The following is an 8,928-nucleotide window of genomic DNA, read 5'->3' on the forward strand; positions in this document are numbered from 1 at the left end:
TGAGTGGAAGCACTAACTCACCAAATGATCCTCCTCACTTGGTGAACTTTGACCTTGGCACTGACTGTCCTGCGGGCACAGCCTGTTTCAACCCTCTTCATCAGTTTGACCACATTGGCACAAAGAAGCTGGATCAGGTTTGTCAAATATTTTTTAGGTTGTCACCACAATTTATATTGGTAGTAAATCATCTGTCCATTATTTTAGCTTTATGAAATCTCTATGGGTTTCTAGTGATTATTAGATCTTCTTTATGTACTTTGTACTGTATAGGGGTACTTGTGAGGTGCAGGGTAGTTATGTTTTAACTTTTCTCCCAAGGCCAGAAGCTTAATGTTGAAGGTTAGGAGCTGTTTGAATGTCTAGTGAACTGGATGCCGTGGCAGTCTTTGAAGCTGTTAGGTCTTTCTGGGGCTCGGCTTCCCTATTCTCCATAGGTCGCTGCTTTTTTCCAAGCAGGAGTTATACTCGCAGGAAGAAAAGAACACTGAAAAGGTGAAACGATGACAGAGATTTTCTTTTTCATAAAAAAGTGAGTAATGTTAAACGAGAGTGCAGTTTTGAAGTGCACTTCTTAAGGGCTTTGAACCATACACCCTTTTACCCCAAACTTAGCCCCAGGAGTGCCGCCATGCTATTCAATTAATTGCTAGTTTTTTTCTATTCCTTTTTTTCTTTCCCGAAAGGGGATACATCTACCTACAGGTAGTTTTAGTCCATGGTAAGAGTTTCCTCCTATCAAGGGAAGTAACATATATACTGTATATCACACAAAACAAAGGCTAGTATTTCCTCAACATGGGCTTGTGTCTCTTTGTACTTTTTAGAAATGGAGTACATGCATTTATACATTTGTGATCTCTTGTGGTGATGCTGCTGTTTTTTTTGTTTTGTTTTTTAAGAGTGGACATGCTTTAAGCTAAGACTTGGCCTGTTTTCAGCTTATCACAGGAGGCTGCATAGCTTTGCATAGAAATACCCTATTAGTAGAATGATTAAAATGGTCCTCTGCTTCAGGTGCCTGTGTTGTTTGTCAAATAAAATGGAGGGAGGACGGAAAAAAGTTACATCCATCAATCATCTATGAGGAGGGAATAGAGGGGGGATGGATGGAGGGAGGGAACGAGTAGAGTTCTCCTCTTTTTGTAAATAAAATTGGAGCCTGGAGTTAAGAGTGACATTTAGGCAATCAAAGCAATCTGATTTTTATTTGCTTTCTCAATATGGCGCTAGTGTCAGGTTGAGTATTTTTGTGCATGTGTGTGTGCCCTTAGTATTACTAACATTATGAGGACTGCAACCTGTTAAAACACCACATTGTGGGGACTTTGCCTTCCTCATGGGGACCAGAGGCTGGTCCCCACCAAGTAAATCATTGAATTTTAGGGTGACAACATGGGTTAAGGTTAGGGTTAGGTTAAGGTTAGGGTTTGGCAAGTAGTGGTTATGTGTTAGGTTTGGGGTAAATCTCTAGGAAATAAATGTAAGTCAATGTAAAAGCCCCACGAGTAATGAAAATATACTTGTGTGTGTGTGTTAGGTAGAAACCATAAAAAAGAGAAAGAGAGAGAAATGGAGGGTGGGGTGAAAGCAGTCAGAAGAGTAACGACTTCCTCCCAAAATTGATTTATCTTACTATAAATGATGGCTACATCCCCGAGATGGATTTATAAATTAATTGCTGTCTTATTGGAATAAAAACCTTCTTGTGCGGACATGATTGATCGCCTGGTGTCAGTGGCCTACACTGGGGACCCCCCCCCCACCACCTTTGTTTGTGGGTCCCAGCTGGAGCAGTAATGCACTGATGGTATTAACCCTGATTAATAACTAACTATACGCTATCCCCATACATCAACAGAGTGCCGTGGTCGACTGGGCATGGGACTGGCCAAGGCTGCTGCCAGCCTATCAGGGCATGAGTCAGGTCACCTTCAAAACTCTACTGGCCAACAGGTGAACAGTAATTTCAATTGTTACATATATGCATGTTTACTGACACCACTGTGTACATATGTGCACAAATAATCCTCAAGGTGTTTTTGTTTGTAAGCATTTTTTTTTTCATAAAACAAAAGCCTCACTCCACAGAGACATGTGTTGCTGTCTTTACCTGTACAAAATGAGGCGTTCACTTGGGAATCCTAAGGCAAGTTCTTTTTTTTTGTTTCATCTCCAAATTCTCTTTTGATTTAGTTTTGGCATAAGCTTTAGTCACTGGGGATCAGCTCTTCATCAGAAGTTCAAACTTCTACTTTGTTCAGAGGCCAAGGGCTCCTGTGGCTTCCATAATGGAGAGGCTGAGCTGTGGAAAGACTCTGGAAAATGGATATTGGGATACTATAATATGCTGTGTGTGTTGATTCATGGAATGCTGTCATTGTGAATGCACGCACTGTCTGCGTGGACAAAATGTTTGTAGATCTTGGTAATTGGGGTGCCCCACCTCTTTGCATACTTCGGAGGCCTTGAGGCAGACACAGAAGTAGTTAGAGATGGAAAAAGAGTGGATGGCTCAGATCTTGGTGTCACCTGATTGAAGAGTTTTTCCCTCAAGTCCACCACTCCTGTCCCATTCCCCCCCCGTTCTGCTCTGCAACGGGCATAAATATTTATGCAGGTATGTGACACATATTAGATGGCAATACTTCAGCCTGTTCCCTGTTCTCCATTCACAGCTGTCACGCTGCCAGCTATCAGGGAGCCATGGGGCTACTGCACCTTGTCTCCACGCCTACGCCCAATCCATTCTAAATCACTGCCATTGTAACACACACACACACACACCTTTTTAACAAAGGGCAAGCTCTGCATCTGCCAAGGACACAGGTCTAATAAGGGTGAAGTACAGAGCTCTGTGCTGTGACGAGTTTTGTCTCTTTCACACTTCTACCCCCTCTTCCCACACACACACACACACACACATACGCACACACTCCATTCCTACTTCTCTTATATGCTGCTTTGTTGCATGTTAAAAAAGATACTGTCATTGCTTGACTGAGCCAAATTAGTGTTGGGGAATTCATGAATAGAAACTGAATGAAGTGGATATGGAGGCAGAGAAAAAGAGAGAGAGAGCGAGAGAGACTGGACTTGCAATTTGAAATTGTGAGTGACATGAGAGAGAGAGAGAAAGCAGTCAATGCTGACACGACAGCAAAACATATGAGGAAGGACAGGAGTGGGAGGGTTAAAGGCTATATAATTCAGCCTAATCTCACAGCATCAAACTGTCTGAGATTCTGTCATTTGCCTCATTAGCCTCTCTTTGTTGGGCCAGAGGAGCAGATTTCATGGAGGATTAAGAGAATGGCTTTAGTTCTGCCTGAGATGCTCACACAGAGCGGGAAGTTAGTTTCATGGCTGGCAACGTGTAAGCTGTCAAAGTTTTCTTCAGATCCAGTTCTGACTCAAAACTATCTCTCAAGCTATAGAAGGCCATTCATGGGATAAGCACATTGATGTCAGATCCACTGATCCATTTGTTAGTGCTTAGGATAATGCTTTCTGTGTAACCACAGACTGAAGTGCCCTCAGCTGTTTTCACAGAAGCTTCACAACAATTACTTCTTTATTGTGTGCTGTTGCTGGACAAACCACATGAGATAATCTTACACACTTGACAAAATGAATAGTAAAACACTTATTATTATGACATTGTGATGATCTGTATTTTCTATTATATACCCTAAGTTTTTACTCTCCATGAATGACTTCCCTTCCCTATACACACACCCAGTGTTTTTTTTTTCTTTGCCCAAACAGTGTGAGTTAGCAGTGTGGCCAATTGGCCTCCTATATATTGTTACAGTGGCAGGACTGTGCCCAGGGTTTATATCACATTCTAATGGAGCAAGGCTATGAGTTAAGGGCGGTAGGCTTTTACAACAGGACTGTTAAATCACTCTACAGATGACTTCATTAGCAGAGCAGGGCACATGCTGAGACACTTGCACCTGCATACACATTAACACACACACACACACACACACACACACACACACTTTCACCCTGCTACCTTGACGGTGTAACATTGGGACCAGACAGGAGGGAGAGTGGATTTATGCAGGCATGTGTGTGTGTGTGTCCTTCTTTGTCACCTGTCACTTCAGTTCCCTCAGCACGATGGCTCATCCATCATCTGCAGATTGAGCTTTTCAGCAGAAGCCAGCCTGATTAATACTAGCCTAGGACCCCCAGGGTGGACTGACTGACCTGACTTCCTGGCAGGCAGGCTGTATACATGGATAGTTAGATGATTTGTGGCTGGGCTAACTTTTTAGCCTGCCTGACTTAATGGCGGACTGCCTTGGTTAGGTAAATGTACTGTATGTAGGAATTAGTGATTAGTGAAAAGGTGTAGCTGGATTAGAGAGGCTGACTAACCTGTTGGCCTGCTTTGATGAATGATAGATCTTGAAAGTGGACTGATTAATAGATGATGGTCTGACTGACTGGGAGGATGGGTGACAGTTTGCTGATGGGCAAAAGTTCCCCAAACTAGTTTAAATTGCATTAGCAGGTCCTATAACTTCTTACACATTTCTTAGAGAGCATGTTAATTAAGAGTTTTGTTTTGAGTTTTACTTCTTACACATTTTTTTATTAGTTTGACAGATGTGGAGTTGATTTATGAAAGAGGTATATTTAGGAGTTTAACAGGGATTTGTGATGACGGGCAGCTCTTGTCCAATGAGTAGTTTAATAAACAAAAGGAGCTACATTTTACATTTGTTTGATCAGCATAACACAGTGCCTGAAAGCCTCAATGACCGAGACAAAAGCATGAGAGTTTCCGGTGCTTAAGGAGACAAAGCTTAGATCCAGCAGGGCGCAATGTTGATGTCAGGAGCTGGCAAGCTCTGGCCCAATTTGACTTCTGCGTGTACTGCATAAATAACGTATCACACAGCTTTCAAGAATCAAGGTTTTTGGCAGACCTGAATAGGACTACAGTGCATTTCAGATTTACAGTATATCAGCTGTCTTGATGTGTATTCACTCACTGCCTTTATCATAAGTCTCTGGCAGCGTTAAACCAAGGCTCCTTTTTTGAAAGCCCAAAAGCAAAGACATTACATACATGCCCAGGTTAAATACACACTTGACGTTTCACCTTGAACAAACTGCACACCGAGGCTTTGTGTTAATTGTCATGATCTACTGATTGAAAAGTGTCCACATTGCCTCAAGTCTTTGACTTCAAATTATGAGCTGCCCTTTGTTGTAGAGGCATGGAGTCAAAGTAATAAGTGATTCAACTGATACTGAATAGTTCCTCTTCAACTAGTGATCTCTGAATGTCTAACTCATCTGCTTTGTCCTTGGTCACCCTTTGAAACCGTCTTCTTTAGAGAACACTTGTAACTCTGTCAAATCATACTTTTCTATGAAATAGTCGAAAGCAACACAGCCCCTTTGTAGGTTGGAATTAATGGCAGCAATGCTGGCCCTTCTCTTTCTTCTTTAACTCTAATTGTGTTACAAGGTCTTTATGAACTTTCATGTCTTTCATGCCATTTTTCTTTTCCATCCAAGGAAAATAAAACAATCTTTGAAACAAGTATGGAGTATTGCCACGGGCTGGCAATACACATTTTAACTGCCGTCTACCAAGGTGACTTTTTGAGACAGTTTCTTTGCATCTGTATGTCAGAGAAGGTCTTCTGACCTGGTTGATAAGGGGTAGCCAAGTATGAGAGATGATGCTTCATGTGTCACAGGGCGACTCTTACACTCAATCATAAAGACCTTATATCACCCAAAGGACATTCATGCTTATCTCTACATCTCTGGTCCACTGCTCCAGGCATCGTTTTCTAAAACCAGCATGGGCTTCATACTTTGACCACCAGTATATTTAAAGCTAGATATAATATGGCTTGTGCTACAGACTTTTATAGCTAATATATAGTCTCACATTTTTATTTCACACATTGATAGTAAGACAGCACTAGCAGCATTGACTCATAGATTTAATAGATTAATATACAAAGCTGCACTGTAACTACTGAACACTCAAAGCGCTTTCTCTGCATTGTCTCATTGTTGCTTTTACCCCTCAGGTCCATAACAATAGCAGTTTGTGAAAAAATGCCAGTCTGTGGTGTTCTCCTGCCTGAGCGGCTCCTTAAATTGCAGCGATAGAGGCTTGTGCTTTCAGGAAGTGGGCAATTGCCATCTGTTCCTGGGCGCTGCCATATGGCAGGCCTTTTTCTTTGGGAATAAAATAAAAACAAATATGTCAGAATGTTCGTCTTCCTCCACGGACACTGATCAACCTGGGGAGAAGCTGGATCTCAGTGTGTCTGGATTAATGGTCTTACTTTACGCTTCAGGGAGTTAGGGAGTTTATGTTTGTGTTTGGTTGGGCTGTGTGTGTGTGTGTGATTACAAGTGCATGTCTGTGTGAGGATATGCACACACAGTAATGCACATTTATGTATTTCTGGATTAATTTATCTGACTTAAAGGCTAATGTTGCCAGGCCATTTTGAGGAGCTGGTTGCCCTGGTCTTGGAAGCATTAAACAACACAGAAGAAAAGAGCCTCAAGGTTAAACAGAATGACATTTAAAGGCTCCTACTGCCAAAGAAACTAGAAAAAAATGCTCTGAAACTATCATCAGGCTCTCTGTCTTGTGAGGCCAAATTCAAAAGACTTGTCACTTTTGAAAATCAGGAGAGTGTGATGTGTCATTGAGGAAGGGCTTCTTTCTTCTCTCATCTATCCCCTTGTGTGTGTCCCCTCTGCTGACTGACAGCTAGGGATGGGAGTTTGTGTTGGTGGAGACAGAATACATCTTTTGTCTGCTTGGTTATACATGGTGTGTTTTGTCTTCGCTACCCCTGGACAGCACTGACACATTGAGGTTTTCATTTGCCGTAAGCAGGTGGCAGAGGAGAGGGACGAGCTTGTGCGTGCGCACGAGTCTCTTTCCATGCCTGCCTGTGTGCATCTGCAGTGCACCAACTTGTACTGTATACTGTATGCATATCATGGAGTGTGTACATGTGTCTGCCTGCATGTGTGTAAATGTTGACTCTTATATTTCAGTTGTGTGTGATATTTGGAGGTTTGCTCCAAAGGCGAATAAATCAGTGATGCCTGGGATAAGGCCGTGGCCCCTCCTCAAACTGCACAGACAAGCTGAGAGGCTCATTAATCAAACGGCCAGTCACAGATGTGATGGCTTCCACACAAACTGCCAGCAGACTGTGAAAGTCACATCCAACAGAGTCAACTGTCAGCCAGGCAGGCAGGCAGGCTGCACCCCCCCACCCCCTTCTGTTGTATTTATCTCTCAGTCTCCCTTTACCTCCTTTCACCTCCAGTATGATGCCTCAGTGTGATACATCTGAAATATTTGTCTTGTCCTTCTAAAAACGATCTGGAGGGTTGAGGCAAATCCATCTTCTCGGAGAGTGGTCATGGTCAAACCATTCTACAGACACGAGACATCAGTTATTACTGCACATTGCTCTGTTCTCTGTTGTTACACAAGATTGTACTTTGTGGTCCAGAACAGCTGAAAATGTTTGTTTTTCTCCAACCTTGGCCATCCAGATGACCTTTTAACCTATATAAATTCTAACTCATTTGATATGTGATAGCTGATACAGAAGCAGTGATTTTGTTTTAATCAAGCTTGGGCATATTTGAAGTTTGATCATTGTGTCCGGCTCTTATACGCTGTACAGAATGTGCTGACACAGTAACAACATTTTCACCTCCAATTTCCACTGTACATAGCATTCAGGGGTAAAATGTGCATGAATCCTTCATGGAAAAGCAGTTTGGTGTAAATGAGTTGTTATAGTTTATTATATCACATATATTCTAGCCGTTTCACTGCTACAGTCTCAATTAAGAGCCTTAAATTTGTTAGAACATCCAGCAATAGTTGCAACCAAAGTTTCCTCTCCCAAAAATTGTGATTTCACAAAATTTCATAACATAAATAGCAACCCCTGTGATTGTTCCAACCTCCGACCTTGTGTGGAGAGACTCTGTAATGCCAGCGCTAAATGAAAATGCCATTTAATCTACTGCAAAGCCCTCTAATGATGGATAGAAATGCCGGATGGAACAGTGACAGGAGAAAGCCACCCTTTCCTGATTAAAAGTGGTAGGTCCCGCAGCTCCTCAAATACCACAGGGTGTTTGATGGTCCGACTATAAAGACAGCAATAGAAAGCAAATCCCTTTGTCTTCAGTATGGGTGATGTTGTTAGACGAAAGGAATTTCTCTTGTTATGATGCCAGAATTTTGGGAATGACACCAGTTGGAGCCTCTTAAAGCTGAACATCTCACAGTCTTTTTTTGCCACACAAACCTTATGAGCAGCTATTTAAACCAGGTTTTATAACTAAAAATGAGCTATGATTTAGCAACTGTATGGCCTATTTAACACCATGTTTTTCTGGCGACTGCCCTGTTTTTTTTTTTTCAGCATGAAAATCATAAGCAAATACTGCCAATCCTGCTGTGTTTGTCTAATCACACTAAGAAAGAGTTAGGGTAAAGTGAAGTGAGAGAACTGTCTATCTTCTCTTGTACAGCCTACTTGAAATAATGTGTGTCTTGACAAAATGCCAATTGTGCCTTGTCACATCATACTGAGTGAAACTGGGGGTTGGCATTGCAAGCCTTGTATCGTAATAATATCAATATTATCTGAAAATTAAATTTTTGCTGCTATATTGTGACAAACAAAAACATAGAACTGTCACAGCACAGTGTTATGCTAAGTTACACTTATTGTCTTCATGTATTATTTTCCTCCATCTGACTTTTTTTTTGAAGCTTTGAAGGAATCTTTGCTTCTAGTATGTCCAGTGTTTAGTTTTGTTTATTTTTTTGTGAACTCTGTCAGCAAAATAATAATGTTTTACCCCTGGAACCACTTTAAATGGACTGGGACT

The 8,928-nt window shown here is 41.7% G+C and overlaps 1 long non-coding RNA gene across 1 annotated transcript in view; it reads left to right on the forward strand.

The window, feature by feature from the left end:
• Nucleotides 1-6: 6 nt before the first annotated feature.
• LOC109957056 (uncharacterized) overlaps nt 7-8,928 on the forward strand; it is a 62,134-nt gene continuing 53,212 nt past the window's right edge. The window contains exons 1-2 of the long non-coding RNA XR_002274494.1: nt 7-137; nt 1,862-1,956. This is a non-coding gene — a long non-coding RNA (uncharacterized LOC109957056). The remainder of the gene's footprint in view (nt 138-1,861; nt 1,957-8,928) is intronic.

The sequence above is a fragment of the Monopterus albus genome, unplaced genomic scaffold, assembly GCF_001952655.1.
Source record: "Monopterus albus unplaced genomic scaffold, M_albus_1.0 scaffold23.1, whole genome shotgun sequence".
Taxonomy (NCBI): domain Eukaryota; kingdom Metazoa; phylum Chordata; class Actinopteri; order Synbranchiformes; family Synbranchidae; genus Monopterus; species Monopterus albus.